Source organism: Mobula hypostoma, chromosome 4, assembly GCF_963921235.1.
Source record: "Mobula hypostoma chromosome 4, sMobHyp1.1, whole genome shotgun sequence".
Taxonomy (NCBI): Eukaryota; Metazoa; Chordata; class Chondrichthyes; order Myliobatiformes; family Myliobatidae; genus Mobula; species Mobula hypostoma.
In genome coordinates, this window is record NC_086100.1 from 10,674,859 (window position 1) to 10,692,517 (window position 17,659).

General features: G+C 43.9%; 1 long non-coding RNA gene across 1 annotated transcript; it reads left to right on the forward strand.

Annotated features, from left to right (window-relative positions):
* The first annotated feature begins 2,452 nt into the window (after positions 1-2,452).
* On the forward strand, positions 2,453-9,196 carry LOC134345123 (uncharacterized). The gene is made up of 3 exons (XR_010017606.1): positions 2,453-2,484; positions 6,145-6,238; positions 8,871-9,196. It is a non-coding gene; the product is annotated as an uncharacterized LOC134345123 (long non-coding RNA).
* The last annotated feature ends 8,463 nt before the right edge of the window (positions 9,197-17,659 follow it).

Consider the following 17,659-nt stretch of genomic DNA (forward strand, 5'->3'; position numbering starts at 1 on the left):
CACGCACACAGCAGGTACTCCAACTCCTCCGACGACACAAGGATCTCCTGTTGTGACACCGGCCCATGATCTGCCCGTCTCTATAGAACCCCGAGATCCTAGGCTTCCGAATTCAAGCCGAACTCTTAGGCCGAGCCTTTGGCGTGCCGAACAACAGCCAATTATGCAACCCCGAGAGTGGGTCCCATTCCTGCAAAGAACCGTAGTCAGCGTGTAGCTCCAGGTCAGGATCTTCAAAGGAACCCTGAAAGGGAAAAGTAGAGATATTAAAGATGGAAATACTGTAGAGCGGTTTCCGAAGATACAAGCAAGGGAGTCGCCCTTGGGCACCATTAACCCCCCTAAGCTCTGCACTCACTGTTATTATTTGAATTACTGTCACTTTCCTCTCAGCTCGAACCAATCTGGCCATTCTCCTCTGACCTCTCTCATTAACAAGGTGTTTTTGCCTGCAGCACTGCTATTCACTGGTTTATTATTTTGTTTTCTTGCACCATTCTCTGTAAATTATAGAGACTGTTGAGCGTGAAAATCCCAGGAGTTCAGCATTCATAACTCAACCCACCCCATCTGGCACCAGCAATCATTCCAATGTCCAAGTTACTTAGATCACATTTCTTTGGTCATTCTGATGTTTGGTGAACAACAACTGAATCTCCTGGCCATATCTGCATGCTTTTCTGCAATGAGTTGCTACCACATGATTGGCTGTTTAGGTATTTGCACTAACAAGCAGGTGTACAAGTGTACCTAATAAAGTGGCCATTAAGTGTATGTATGTTAAGGATAGATTGAGTGAATAGGTTAAAACTTGGAAAATGGATGTTAAAGGTAAAGGTCTTATCAATAGAGATTAGCATTATTCATCATATATACATCGAAACATGCAGTGAAATGTGTCAAAAATCTTGACCTGCATTCTCCATGGCTTGGTACATGTCACAGAAATAAATTAATACAATTCCAATTCAACTTCCAGTCTAAGAATTAGAATGCAGGTGTAGCAAGTACGCATGAGTACGTGGAATATTGGCCTTTATTGTAAGAGGATAGGAGTTTACAGGGAAGCATTATTACATTTGTACAGGGTTGCACCTGAGCTCTTCTGTACAGCTTTGATCTCTTCACTCAAGAATGATAAACAAACACTGCAGATAGCCCAGAAGTGATTCCTTTGGCCTTCTTTTGGCATGACAGGATTGTCCTATTTTGGCCAGTGAAAGAAGTCATACTTTATACTTTATTGTCGCCAAACAATTGATACTCGAATGTACAATCATCACAGCGATATTTGATTCTGCACTTCCCGCTCCCTGGAGTACAATTCGATAGTAAATATTAAAAATTTTAATTATAAATCATAAATAGAAAATGGAAAGTAAGGTAGTGCAAAAAAACCAAGAGGCAGGTCTGGATATTTGGAGGGTATGGCCCAGATCCGGGTCAGGATCCGTTCGGCAGTCTTATCACTGTTGGAAAGAAGCTGTTCCCAAATCTGGCCGTATGAGTCTTCAAGCTCCTGAACCTTCTCCCGGAGGGAAGAGGGACGAAAAATGTGTTGGCTGGGTGGGTCATGTCCTTGATTATCCTCGCAGCACCGCTCCGACAGCGTGCGGTGTAAAGTGAGTCCAAGGACGGAAGATTGGATTGTGTGATGTGCTGCGCCATGTTCATGATCTTCTGCAGCTTCTTCCGGTCTTGGACAGGACAACATCCATACCAGGTTGTGATGCACCCTAGAAGAATGCTTTCTACGGTGCATCTATAAACATTAGTGAGGGTTTTTGGGGACAGGCCAAATTTCTTTAGTTTTCTCAGGAGGTAAAGGCACTGGTGGGCCTTCTTGACAGTGGGCTCTGCTTGGTTGGTCCAAGTCAGGTCATTTGTGATACTGACCCCGAGGAACTTAAAGTTTTTGACTTGTTCCACTTGTGCACCACCGATGTAAATTGGGTCGTGCAATCCGCTACTCCTTCTGAAGTCACCAACCAATTCCTTCGTATTTCTGACGTTGAGGTTTAAGTTATTGTCTTTGCACCATGCCACCAGGTTCTTAATTTCCTCTCAGTACTCAAACTCATCATTACCCGAAATATGGCCTACCGTTGTGGTGTCACCAGAAAACATACATATTGAGTTCGACGGAAGCTTGGCTACACAATCCTGGGTGTACAGTGAGTACAGCAGGGGGCCGAGTACACAGCCTTGTGGGGCACTGGTGCTCAGAGTGATTGTAGAGGAGAGCTTGTCCCCTATTTTCACAGCCTGGGTCCTGTCTTTGAGGAAGTTGAAGATGCAGCTGCAGATCTGAGTGCTAAGGCCCAGGTTCCGGAGCTTAGGAATCAGTTTATTTGGCATGATGGTATTAAAGGCAGAGCTGCAGTCAATGAAAAGGAGCCTTACATATGTGTCTTTATTCTCCAGGTGTTCTAAGGAGGAATGTAGGGCCAGAGAGATGGCATCTGCCGTTGACCTGTTGCTCCGGTAGGCGAATTGCAAAGCGTCGAGGTTGACTGGTAGGCTGTGGTTGATGTGTGCCATAACCGTTAGATCCGTATTCTTTGGAGAATAGAAGAAAGAAGGTTGATCATTTCGAAGCCCTTAACACCCTGAGAGGACATGACAGGATAGATGTTAGACCACAAGATCATAAGATATAGGAGCAGAATTGGGCCATTCAGCCTGATGAGCCTACTCTGCCATTCCATCATGGCTGATTTATTATCCCTCTCAACCCCATTCTCCTGCACTCTCCCCATAACCTTTGATGTCCTGAGAAATCTTATCAACTTCCACTTTAAATATACCCAATGATTTGGCCTCCACAGCTGTCCGTGGCAATGAATTCTGTAGATTCACATTTTCTGACTGCTCTGCTCTGCGCTGAACTAAGGGCGTGTGAACAGGACTAGCTTTGTGGACTTCAGTTCAGAATGCTATTTGCTTAAAACCATAAGACCATAAGATATAGGAGCAGAAGTAGGCCATTCAGCCCATCGAGTCTGCTCCGCCATTCAATCATGGGCTGATCCAGTCATCCCGACTCCCCTGCTTTCACCCCATACCCTTTGATGCCCTGGCTAATCAAGAACCTATCTATCTCTGCCTTAAATGCACCCAATGACTTGACCTCCACAGCCGCTGGTGGCAACAAATTCCATATATTTACCACCATCTGACAAAAGTAATTTCTCCACATCTCAGTTCTAAAAGGACATCCTTCAATCCTAAAGTTGTGCCCTCTTGTCCTAGAATCTCCTACCATGGGAAATAACTTTGCCATATCTAATCTGTTCAGGCCTTTTAACATTTGGAATATTTCTATGAGATCCCCCCTCATTCTCCTGAACTCCAGGGAACACATCCCAAGAGCTGCCAGACGTTCCTCATACGGTAACCCTTTCATTCCTGGAATCATTCTCGGGAATCTCCTTTGAACCCTCTCCAATGCACGTATATCCTTTCTAAACTAAGGAGCTCAAAACTGCACACAATACTCCAAGTGTGGTCTCACAAGTGCCTTATAGAGCCTCAACATCACATCCCTGCTCTTATATTCTATACCTCTAGAAATGAATGCCAACATTGCATTCACCTTCTTCACAACTGAGTCAACCTGGAGGTTAACCTTTAGGGTATCTTGCACAAGGACTCCCAAGTCCCTTTGCATCTCCGCATTTTGAATTCTCTCCTCATCTAAATAACAGTCTGCCCTTTTATTTCTTCCACCAAAGTGCATGACCATACACTTTCCAACATTGTATTTCATTTGCCACTTCCTTGCCCATTCCCCTAAACTATCTAAGTCTCCCTGCAGGCTCTCTATGTCCTCAACACTACCCGCTCCTCCACCTATCTTTGCATCATTGGCAAATTTAGCCATAAATCCATTAATACACTAGTCCAAATCATTGACATACATCGTAAAAAGCAGCGGTCCCAACAGCGACCCCTGTGGAACTCCACTGGTAAAGGGCAGCCAGTAAGAACAGAATCTCTTTTATTCTCTCTCTCTGCTTTCTGCTGACCAGCCAATGCTCCACCCATGCTAGTAACTTCCCTGTAATGTGCTGTTATCTTGCTAAGCAGCCTCATGTGCAGCACCTTGTCAAAGGCCTTCTGAAAATCCAGCTTGTGTTTATTGTTTGTATCAATTTTTCCCCTCAGCACTTTGGGAGTTTGACGGTCTTCTTTTTTTATGGCTTCTTTTGAGTTTCTTCATTTTGTGGCTGCCAGTCAGGAGACAAATCTCAAGGCTTTAATGTATACATACTTACTTTGACAATAAATGTACTTAGAACCTTGAACTCTATTCTGAGGCTGTGCTTTCTACCCTGATGAATGCTAACATTGCATTTGCCTCTGTTAAAGTAAATGCTAATATTGCATCTTCATTCCTCACTATCGAATCAACATGCAAGGTCAACTTTAGGAAATCCTGGACAAAGATTCCAATTCCCTTTACACCTCTGATTTTTGAATTTTCTCCCAATTTATAAAATAGTCTACATCATTATTCCTTCTACAAAGTCAATGACCACACCCATCCCTACACCATAATCCATCTGCTGCTTCTTCCCCCATTCTCCTAATGTAAGTCCTCTGCAGGTTCCCTGTTTGCTCAACACTAACTGCCCCTCTACCTATCTTCATATAATCAACAAACTTAGCAACAAAGCTATCAATTCTGTCAACCAAATCATTGACAAATAACATGAAAAGAAGTGGACCCAACAGTGACCCCTGCAGAACACCAGGTCAACCAACAGCCAACCAGAAAAGGCCATGTTCAGATGTTTCCATTCATAAAAACATCTCAAATAAGTAGGCAGTTATTTAAAACTGTGATGTGTAGGATTTTTTTCCCATAGAGGGTGGTGAATCTTGGTATGTCTTGAAAGAGAATATTGAAAAATTGGTGAAAGATCACATCATTGAGGGCTACGTGGAACTAGAAAGAAGAGGAGATGAGTTCTGGGACAAATCTGCCACGATCATGTTGAATAATGAGGCAGGTTTGAGGGGTTGACTTTATTTTGCTCTTGCCTCTTGTGCAAGTGAATTTTTTATGTCTTACATTCTTTTTTAATGTATTAAAATGATTAAGATTCTATTCGCAATGATTACTCAGTGACTGGAATGTGGAAAATACATACAAATAAGTTATGTCAATTCTTACATCTCTTAAATACTCTGTTACTACTTTATGCTCAAAATAAAGGGGAAACAATTTGGCTTTTCAGATTCCCTGTTTAACTGCATTCGGTGTTTCTGAAGGGTCTCGGACAAAACATTGACTGCTGATTTCCCTCCATGTGACTTGCTGAGTTTTTATCTTTAGAGGTACATCATGGTAACAGGTATATCCAGCCCAATGAGCTCATACCATCCATTTACATCCATCTGACCAATCAACCTACCAACTCATGTGCCTTTGGGATGTACAAGGAACGCAGACCACCCAGAGGAAACCTACATAATGGCAGGGAGGACATACAAGCCCCTTACACAGCAATAGAAGTGCTGTTATAATAGTATTTTGCTAACCACTCTGCTCCACTTTGTCAATGTAAATGTTGACTGACAAGAAGATCTGCATGTCCTTACATACAAGTCACAGAAAGCAAACAAGTGCACCAAGAACATGAGAAAACATAAACACAAGAGATTCTGCAGATGCTGGAAATCCACAGCAACACACACAAAATGCTCGAGGAACTCAACAGGTCAGGCAGCACCTATGGAAAGGAATAAACAGTCGACTTTTCAGGACAGGACTTCTTCAGGACAGCAAAGGAAGGGGAAGACATCCGAATGAAAGGGGGGAAGGAATGAAAGGAGGACTAACGAGAAAAAAAGAGGTGCATAAGAGGTACAGGCAGGTAGGGACAAATGAGGTGCGTATGGAGTACAAGGAGTGCCAGAGAATGCTTAAGAAAGAAATCAGGAGGGTGAAAAGAAGGCATGAAGTTGCTCAGCAGACAAGCTGAAGGAGAATCCCAAGGGATTCTACAGTTGTCTTAAGAGCAAAAGGATTGTAAGGGAGAAAATTGGTCCTCTCAAGGAACAGAATGGTAACTCATATGTGGAGCCAAAACAGTTGTGAGGTAGTTCAAATAATTTCTTGCATCTGTATTTACTCAGGAGACGGACACAGAGTCTACAGAAGTGAGGCAAAGCAGCGTCAACTTCATGAACACCGTACGGATTACAGAGAAAGTGTTTTTGCTAACCTGAGGTAAATTGGGTGGGTAACTGCCAGGGCCTGACAAGGTGTTCCCTCAGACTCTACGGGAACCAAGTGCAGTACCTGCAGAGGCCCTAACAGAGAGTGGTATTAGATGGTTGCCTCTCCAACTGGAGACTTGTGACTAAAGGTTTGTCACAAGGATCCATGCTGGGTTCATTTTTGTTCGTCATCTAATCAGTGATCTGGACGATAATGTGATTAACTGGATCAGCAAGTTTATAGATGACACCAAGACAGTGAGGAAGGTTATCATGGTTTGCAGGGGGATCAGCATCAGCGGGAAACATGGGGTGAAGATTGCAGATGGATTTAATGCAGAGAAGTGCAAGGTTTTGCACTTCAGTAGGACCAACTAGGGTAGGATTTACACAGTGAATGGTAGGGAACTGAGGAACGTGGTAGAACAAAGGAATCTGGGAATACAGGAATTCATTGAAACTGGCAGCACAGGTAGATGCGGTCGCAATGAAAGCTTTCAGCACATTGGCTTTCGTAAATCAATGTATTGAGTACAGGAGATGGGATATTATGCTGAAGTTGTGTGAGACATTGGTGAGGTATAACGTGGAGTACTGTGTGCAGTACACATATCTACAGGGAAGATGTAAACAAGTTGGAGAAAATTTACAAGGCTGTTCCCAGATCTGGAGGACCTGAGTTAAAAGGAAAGATTGAATAGGTTAGGACTGTATTCCTTGGAATGTAGAAGATTGAGAGGAGTTTTGATAGAGGCATACAAAATTTTGAGGGATATAGACATAGAATACAAACAGGCATTATCCACTAAGGTTGGGTGGGTTTACAACCAGAGAGCATAGGTTAAGGGTGAAAGGTGAAAAGTTGAAGGTGATCATGAGGGGAAGCCTCACTCAGAGGGTCGAGAGAGTGTGGAATAATCTGCCAGCGCAAGTGGTGCATGCAAGCTCGATTCAAACATTTCAGGGAAATTTGGATAGGTACATGGATGACAGGCCATCAAGGGCTATGGTCCTAGTGCAGGTCGATGGGAGTAGACAGTTTAAATAGTTCCAGCATGGATAGGCAGGTGAGGAGAAGTAGTAAGAGGCCTGAGCAGGGGATAGAAGAAGAGGGAAAGGGGAGGGGAAAAATCTTTAAAAATGAGGAATAAAAAATTGAGAATGCTAACCTTACTTTACTTATAAAAGGGATTTGATGAGACAGCAGCTGGAGTTCTGTGTGAACTTTTGGCCTCTTTACCTCTTTACCTAAGAAGCTACATAAAATTTACCATAAAGGGGGATACTACAAATGTTCACCAGATAGATTACTGGAATGATGAGAACAGAATGTGAGGCAAAATTGGATTAAGCAAACCTGTTTTCATCAGAGCTGGGAAAGGTGATAGGTTACATTTACTTCACTTTATTTGGGCAGACATGATCCAGGGAAGGTGTCTCTCCTGGCTGGGAAACAGGGCTCACAAGACAAGGATATGTGGTAAACCACCTAGGAGAGCAATGGGGAGAAATATGCTCACCTAGACGGGGATGACTCTAAAATTCCATACCACAGAGGCCGAATATAAAAAAGGACTATACAAAGTTTTAAATTGGTAACTTGGTTTATATTGCCACATGTCTTGAGAAACAGTGCAAAACTTTATTTCATCGCATCAGTACATTGAGGTGGTACAAGAGAAAAACAGAAACCAAATGCAGAATAAAGTGTTATAGTTACAGAGAAAGTACAGTGCTGGCAGACAATAAGTTGCAAGGTCATAACAAGGTAGATTGGAGGTCAAGAATCTATCTTATTGTACTATGAGTTGTTGAATAGTCTTGTAACAGTGGGGTAGAAACTATCCTTTTGCCTGATATTATGTACATTCTCCCCAGCAGGAGAGAGGAGAAAACACACCTAACTGTACTTTAACCTGTTGAACTTAAGCTGCCTTCTTAAGCACTTCACATCCTCCATAAGCTACACTATATTCTCCCCTGCAATGCCTTCAGAATCTTCATATTTATGTTCCCCACTACACTACACTTACTACATCCTAGTTGCCCACGTTATACTGCGGCAACGTGCCCAAACCTTTGACATTTGTAACATCTGAGCAGGAGCGGAACATAAGCTCAAACATTATAACTAACATACCCCAAACTAACTTTATCAAGGAGCTTCACTTCATCAAAGCATATCAGTAAAGATAAATGATCCATCCTTTCACCATTTCGGACTACCTGCAATCCCTTTTGCTCCTTTACTTTGTCTTCCAATAAATGAGATTTAAATTCTTCTATCAAAATCCCCACCAGAACACCCATTATAACACCCCTAATATATCTATTTTCAACAGGCAACATAGATGCTCTCTTTTTGCCAAGTAAAGTCTTCAATTGTAATGCCTTCTCGCACTGCTTTTTATCCTCACACACAATTAACACCTTCCCTCCTCTTGAAGTACAAGCACAATCTACAATCCCTATGGCCAATTTTAACTCTGTTTTTAATTTAATGGAAATGATAGAGGGCAGCTGTGCCAGGTCAAATTTAAACTGCACCTTGAAGATTTCTTCCCTTTTTTCCAAAATATCCAGCTCTTCCTTCCCATCACTTGAAATCATTCCAATATTCTGTTTCTTTTTCCATTTTCCAGATCTGGATTCAACTTCATTACAACCCCCTTCCACCAACCCACACTCATGCAAACCATCCATTTGTGGTTCATTTCCCAGATTCTTCCCCCTTCCTGAACTTACACTATTTCCCAACATCCTCACGCCATCCACAGCCAGCGCCACCAATGGAGTCAGCAGTTCAGCCAAAGCCAAGCCAAGCACACACAAGTTCGGACAACAGCAGTTGGACCTTCCAGATCCAGGTGTATCTCTACTACAGCCAATTGAAACAGCACAAAGGTCTCCAAAGCAGATCTCCATTTAACTAAAACCCAATTGGCTGCACCAGTGTTGAATTGGTGTGTCATATTAAAAGGGGTGAATACTTATGCTATGCAATCAATTATTTTGTGTTTTATATTTGTAATTAATTTAGGTCACTTTGTAGAGAACTGCTTTCACTTTGACACAAATGAGTCTTTTTCAATTGATGTGTCAAAAAAGCCAAATTAAATCCACTGTGATTCAATGTTGTAAAACAGTAAAACATGAAAAATTCCAAGAGGGAGTGAACAATTTTTATAGGCACTGTATAACATGTACCGACAAGCCATGCAGATCAAACTCTTCAGTGTGAAGAAGAGACTTGCACCTTCTTTCAAGGCTCTTCAAGGAACCAACTGTACTATCCCCATGTAAATTCTCTTTAACAATGAAATTATGCTTGTATGCATCCACACTCTCACAAATCTCTGAATGTAAAAGTTTCTCCTCATGTTCCCTTTAAACTTTTGCCTTTCACCCTTAACCCATGAACTCTAATTGGAATTCCACCCAACCTCGGTGGAAAAAGCCTGCTTGAATTTACCCTATCTAAACTCCACAACATCCCTCCTTTCCTGCACACTCCTGAGTTCCTCCAGCAGTTGTGTGTGAGATAGGGACATACCAGTCCTAGCATGCAAATACAGCTCTGGCAGATTTCGTGGATCAAATCAACAGTGAGATCAAACAGCCTAGAAGGCAGTTCTGCAATGCCTCAAGAAGAGTGACAGGCATGTGAGGGCACACAAGAAGTCATTGTTATCCACTGCAAGCAAGGAAGACTCCCGTTGTGACAACGACTTCCACCACTTGACCTGGACTTCCGAATTCAAGAATTGAATTCAATTCAATTGAATTGAATTGTCTTTATTTCTTACATCCTTCGCATACATGAGGAGTAAAAATCTTTATGTTACGTCTCTATCTAAATGTGCAATGTGCAATCATAGTAATTTATAATAATTTATAATAAATAGAGCAATGTAATATAGAGTACACTCAGGTCAGCTTGAATTCATCAGTCTGATGGCCCGGTGGAAGAAGCTGTCCCGGAGCCTGTTGGTCCTGGCTTTTATGCTGTGGTACCGTTTCCCAGATGGTAGCAGCTAGAATAGATTGTAGTTGGGATGGTTTGGATCTCCAATGATCCTACAAGCCCATTTTAAACACCTGTCCTTGTAAATGTCCTGAAGCATGGGAAGTTCACAACTACAGATGCGCTGGGCTGTCCACACCACTCTCTGTGATTGAGGGAGGTACAGTTCCCTTACCAGGCAGTGATGCAGCCAGTCATGATGCTCTCAATTGTGCCTCTGTCGAAAGTTCTTAGGAGTTGGGGGCCCATACAAAATTTCCTCAACCACCTGAGGTGAAAGAGGCACTGCTGTGCCTTTTTCACCACACAGCTGGTGTGTGCAGACCACGTGAGACCCTCGGTGATGTGGATGCTGAGGAACTTGAAGCTGTTTACCCTCTCAACCCCAGATCCTTTGATGTCCATAAGGGTTAGCCCGTCTGCATTCCTCCTGTAATCCACAACCAGCTCCTTTGTTGTTGCAACATTGGGGAGAGGTTATTTTCTTGACACCATTGTATCAGAGAAATAACTTCTTGCCTGTAGGCCACCTCGTTATTGTTTGAGATAAAGCCAATCAATGTAGTGTCAACGGTAAATTTAATTAGCAGATTAGAGCTGTGGGTGGCAATACAGACATGGGTATACAGGGAATAACGGAGGCGACTCAGTACGCAGCCCCGAGGGGCTCCTATATTGAGAGTCAGAGGGTTGGAGGTGAGGGAGCCCATTCTTGCATCCTGCTGGCAATCTGACAGGAAGTCCAGGATCCAGCTGCAGAAGGCAGGTTCAAGGCCAAGGTCTCTGAGCATCTTGCCGTACCTGAATGGAGCTATGGTGTTGAATGCTGAACTGCAGTCTAGAAACAGCACTCTCACATAAGCATCCTTCTTCTCCAGATGTGTTAGGACAGTATGTAGAGCATGGATATTGCATCATCTGTCAATTGGTTGTGTCATTAGGCGAATTGTAGGGTGTCCAGTCTGGGTGGTAGCAAGCCGCAGATGTAATCCTTCACCAGGCTCTCAAAGCATTTGCTTATTATTGAGGTGAGTGCGACAGGACACCAGTCGTTCAGGCATGTAAGTGCCCTAGTCCAACGGCTTTTCCACTTCAAAAACTCTCCCATATAGGTTTTCTCATTCAGTTCACATCATCTACTGAAGAGCTGCGCAAATCATTGGAATCAGAGTAACAACCAAAGCATGCATGTCTATGACAATAAATTTTAATTCCACCTAGCCAATTATTTTTTAGAAGTTTTAGAGATTTAGTACAGAAACAGGCCTTTCCGGCCCAAAATCCCCATGCCACCCAATTGCACCATTGTAACCTACTAATCCATGCATCTTTGAAATGTGGGAGGCAAGGCCCTTAAAAGTGCTGATGAACAAATGGATCTTAGGATCCAAGTTCATAGCTCCATGAAAGTAGCTACACAGGTTGATAGGGTGGTACAGAAGGCATTTGACACATTGACACAGTGAAGGAGAGGAGCTTTGAGGCTTTGACTCGAGAAGCTTCGACGAGAAGAGGCAGAGGACAAGCTAGCTCGCAGTTAGTTTTTACAATGTCTCCTCAGATGGTGATGTGCCTCTCATGTGAGATGTGGCAGTCTTGGGGGAACGCCCCTCTCCCGCAGAGTCACATCTACCAGAAGTGCGTATGGCTGGGTGATCTGGAAGACCGTGCAAGGAATCTGGAGCAGCAGCTGGATGACCTTCGACTCATAAGGGAGAATGAGGCAGTCATAGATGAGAGCTACAGGGAGGTAGTCACACCTAGGCTGTCGGAAGCAGGTCGTTGGGTGACAGTCAGAGGGGGGAAAGCGAAGGTGAGCTAACAGGTAGTGCAGAGCACCCCTGTAGCCATTCCCCTGAATAATAAGTTTACCGTCCTGGATACTGTTGGCGGGGATGACCGACCAGGTGTGAGCCACGGTGGCAGGGCCTCCGACACTAAGTCTGACCCTGTGGTACAGAAGAGTGAGACGGAGAAGAGGAGAGCTGTCGTCATTAGAGACTCTATAGTCAGGGGAGCAGACAGGAGATTTTGTGGATGTGAGAAGAACACCCGCATGGTTTATTGCCTCCCGGGTGCCCGGGTCCGGGATGTCTCTGACTGGGTGCACGACATCCTGGTACGATAGGGAAAGCAACCAGAAGTCGTGATACATGTTGGGACCAACGACGTAGGCAGGAAGAGGGATGAGGTCCTGAAGTATGAGTTTCGGGAATTAGGCAGAAGGCTGAAGAACAGGACCTCAAGGGTGACGTTCTCAGGATTGCTGCCAGTGCTACGTGACAGAGATGGTAAGAATTGGAGTAGATGGCAGTTGAATGCGTGGCTGAGGAGTTGGTGCAGGGAGCAGGGTTTTAGATTTTTAGATCATTGGGATCTCTTCTGGGGAAGGTGGGACCTGTACAGATTGGATGGGTTGTACCTGAACTCGAGGGGGAGCAATATCCTTGCAGGTAGGTTTGCTAGCCTGGTTCGGGAGGGTTTAAACTAATTTGCGAGGGGGATGGGACCCAGAGCGATAGAGCAGTGAAAGAAGTGCATGGAGTAAAGCCAGATCTAACATACAGAGAGGCTTTGAGGAAAGAGAAGCAGAATAAACGGTGTAAAGTCAGTAAGGTAGAACGGCTGAAATGTGTGTACCTCAATGCAAGAAGCATCAGGAACAAAGGTGATGAACTGAGAGCTTGGATACATACATGGAATTATGATGTAGTGGCCATTACAGAGACTTGGCTGGCACCAGGGCAGGAATGGATTCTCAATATTCCTGGAATTCAGTGCTTTAAAAGGGATAGAGAGGGCGGAAAAAGGGGGAGGAGGGGTGGCATTACTGGTCAGGGATACTATTACAGCTACAGAAAGGGTGGGTAATGTAGCAGGATCCTCTTTTGAGTCAGTATGGGTGGAAGTCAGGAACAGGAAGGGAGCAGTTACTCTGTTGGGGGTATTCTATAGGCCCCCTGGTAGCAGCAGAGATACAGAGGAGCAGATTGGGAGGCAGATTTTGGAAAGGTGCAAAAATAACAGGGTTGTTATCATGGGTGACTTTAACTTCCCTAATATTGATTGGCACCTGATTAGTTCCAAGGGTTTAGATGGGGCAGAGTTTGTTAACTGTGTCCAGGATGGATTCCCGTCACAGTATGTGGACAGGCCGACCAGGGGAAATGCCATACTAGATCTAGTACTAAGTAATGAACCGGGTCAGGTCACAGATCTCTCAGTGGGTGAGCATCTGGGGGACAGTGACAACCGCTCCCTGGCCTTTATAATTATCATGGAAAAGGATAGAATCAAAGAGGACAGGAAAATTTTTAATTGGGGAAAGGCAAATTATGAGGCTATAAGGCTAGAACTTGCGGGTGTGAATTGGGATGATGTTTTTGCAGGGAAATGTACTATGGACATGTGGTCGATGTTTAGAGATCTCTTGCGGGATGTAAGGGATAAATTTGTCCCGGTGAGGAAGATAAAGAATGGTAGGGTGAAGGAACCATGGGTGACAAGTGAGGTGGAAAATCTAGTCAGGAGGAAGAAGGCAGCATACGTGAGGTTTAGGAAGCAAGGATCAGATGGGTCTATTGAGGAATATAGGGAAGCAAGAAAGGAGCTTAAGAAGGGGCTGAGAAGAGCAAGTAGGGGGCATGAGAAGGCCTTGGCGAGTAGGGTAAAGGAAAAACCCAAGGCATTCTTCAATTATGTGAAGAAAAAAAGGATGACAGGAGTGAAGGTAGGACTGATTAGAGATAAAGGTAGGAAGATGTGCCTGGAGGCTGTGGAAGTGAGCGAGGTCCTTAATGAATACTTCTCTTCGGTATTCACCAATGAGAGGGAACTTGATGATGGTGAGGACAAAATGAGTGAGGTTGATGTTCTGGAGCATGCTGATATTAAGGGAGAGGAGGAGTTGGAATTGTTAAAATACATTAGGACAGATAAGTCCCCGGGGTCTGACGGAATATTCCCCAGGCTGCTCCACAAGGCGAGAGAAGAGATTGCTGAGCCTCTGGCTAGGATCTTTATGTCCTCGTTGTCCACGGGAATGGTACCGGAGGATTGGAGGGAGGCGAATGTTGTTCCCTTGTTCAAAAAAGGTAGTAGGGATAGTCCGGGTAATTATAGACCAGTGAGCCTTACGTCTGTGGTGGGAAAGCTGTTGGAAATGATTCTTAGAGATAGGATCTATAGGCATTTAGAGAATCATGGTCTGATCAGGTACAGTCAGCATGGCTTTGTGAAGGGCAGGTCGTGTCTAACAAGCCTGATAGAGTTCTTTGAGGAGGTGACCAGGCATATAGATGAGGGTAGTGCAGTGGATGTGATCTATATGGATTTTAGTAAGGCATTTGACAAGGTTCCACACGGTAGGCTTATTCAGAAAGTTAGAAGGCATGGGATCCAGGGAAGTTTGGCCAGGTGGATTCAGAATTGGCTTGCCTGCAGAAGGCAGAGGGTGGTAGTGGAGGGAGTACATTCAGATTGGAGGATTGTGACTAGTGGTGTCCCACAAGGATCTGTTCTGGGACCTCTACTTTTCGTGATTTTTATTAACGACCTGGATGTGGGGGTAGAAGGGTGGGTTGGCAAGTTTGCGGACGACACAAAGGTTGGTGGTGTTGTAGATAGTGTAGAGGATTGTCAAAGATTGCAGAGAGACATTGATAGGATGCAGAAGTGGGCTGAGAAGTGGCAGATGGAGTTCAACCCAGAGAAGTGTGAGGTGATACACGTTGGAAGGACAAACTCCAAGGCAGAGTACAAAGTAAATGGCAGGATACTTGGTTGTGTAGAGGAGCAGAGGGATCTCGGGGTACATGTCCACAGATCCCTGAAAATTGCCTCACAGGTGGATAGGGTAGTTAAGAAAGCTTATGGGGTGTTAGCTTTCATACGTCGAGGGATAGAGTTTAAGAGTCGCAATGTAATGATGCAGCTCTATAAAACTCTGGTTAGGCCACACTTGGAGTATTGTGTCCAGTTCTGGTCACCTCACTATAGGAAGGATGTGGAAGCATTGGAAAGGGTACAGAGGAGATTTACCAGGATGCTGCCTGGTTTAGAGAGTATGCATTATGATCAGAGATTAAGGGAGCTGGGGCTTCACTCTTTGGAGAGAAGGAGGATGAGAGGAGACATGATAGAGGTGTACAAGATAATAATAGATAGAGTGGATAGCCAGCGCCTCTTCCCCAGGGCACCACTGCTCAATACAAGAGGACATGGCTTTAAGGTAAGGGGTGGGAAGTTCAAGGGGGATATTAGAGGAAGGTTTTTTACTCAGAGAGTGGTTGGTGTGTGGAATGCACTGCCTCAGTCAGTGGTGGAGGCAGATATACTAGTGAAGTTTAAGAGACTACTAGACAGGTATATGGAGGAATCTAAGATGGGGCTTTATATGGGAGGCAGGGTTTGAGGGTCGGCACAACATTGTGGGCCGAAGGGCCTGTACTGTGCTGTACTATTCTATGTTCTATGTTCTATTTGTCAAGACATTGAGTTCAAAAGTCAGGACAAAATGTTACAGCTTTATAAAGCTCCAGTTCGGCTGAAGCTGGAATATTGCATACAGTTCCAGTCATCGCATTATAGGAAGATTGTCAAGGCTGTGGAAAGGGTGCAGAAATTTTTTACCATGATGCTGCCTAGATTAGAGGACATGTGCTATAATGACAGGTTGGACAAACTTGGACTAATTTCTCTGGAGTGGCAGAAGCTGAGGAGATGTCTGACAGAGTTTTATAAGGTTATGGGGGGTATAGATAAAGTAGACAGACTTGAAATATCTAATACCAGAGGGCATGTATTTAAGGTGAGAGGGGATAATTTTGAAGGGGATCTGAGGAGAAAGTTTTTACACTGAAAGTTGTGGGTGCCTGAAGCACACTGCCTGAGTTGGTTGTAGAGACAGGTATATTAAAATTCAATGTTCACAGTAAAATTGTTATTGGTGTACATATATGTCACCATACACAACCTATCAATAGGTTTCAATGAGATCACCCCACATTCTTCTGAGTTCCAGCGAAAACAGGCCCAGACCACCAAACGCTCTTCATATGGCAAGTCATTCAATCCTGGAATCATTTTGAAAAACCTTCTTTGAACCCTCTCCAATTTCAACAGATCCCTTCCGAGATAAGGGGCCCAAACCTGTTCACAATACTCCAAGTGAGGCCTCACCAGAGCATTATAATGTCTCAACATTTAATCCTTGATATTATAGTCTAGCCTTCTTGAAATTAATGCCTACGTTGCATCTGCCTTCCTCACCACAGACTCAACCTGTGAATTAATCTTCAGGGAATCCTGCACAGGGACTTCCAGGACCCTTTGCACCTCAGTTTTTGTATTTTCTTTCCAATTAGAAAATAGTTAATCCTTTCATTTCTTCTACCAAAGTGCATGACCATACACTTCCTGACACTGTATTCCATCTGCTTTTTCTTTGAGCATTGTCCTAATCTGTCTAAGTCATTCTGTAGCCTCTTTACTTCCTCAAAACTACCTGCCCTTCACTTATCTTCATGTCGCCTGCAAACTTTGCAACAAAGCCGTCAATTCCTTTATCCAAATCATTGACATAAAACCTAATAAGAATCAGTCCCAATGCAGACCCCCGTGAAACACCACTACTCACTGGCAGACAGCCAGAAACGGCTCCCTTTATTCCCACTCTTTGCCTCCTAGCAATTAGCCACTGCTTTATCCATGCAAGAATATTTCTTCTCATATCATGAGCTTGTAGCATGTTAAGCAGCCTCATGGGTGGCACCTTGTCAAAGGCCTTCTGAAAATCCAAGTACACAACCTCAACTGATTCTCCATTGTCTATCCTGCTTGTTATTTCATCAAAGAGTTCCAATAGATTTGTCAGGAAAGATTTTCCCTTGAGGAAACTATGTGGACTGCAGCTTATTTCATCATGTGCCACCAAGTACCCTGAGACCACTTCCTTAATAATTGACTCCAACAACTTCACAACCACTGAGGTCCAACAAACTGGACTATAGTTTCCTGTCTTCTACCTCCCTCCTTTCTTGAAGAGTGGAGAGACATTTGCAATGTTCTAGCCTTTTGGAATCATTCCAGAATCTAGTGATTCTTGAAAGATCATAACTGATTTCCCCACAATCTCTTCAGTCATCTCTTTCAGAAGTCTCGGGGTACACCATCTGGTCCAGGTGACTTATCTACCTTCAGACTTTTCAATTTCCCAAGAACTTTCTCTCCTGTAGTTATGGTAACTTTACACGCTTCATGATTCCTGACACCTGAAACTTGCCCATACTGTTAGTGTCTTCCACAAAGAAGACTGATGCAAAATATTTATTCAGTTCGTCCACCATTTCTTGTCCACCATTAACTACATCTCCAGCATTGTTTTCCAGGGGTCTAATATCCACTCTC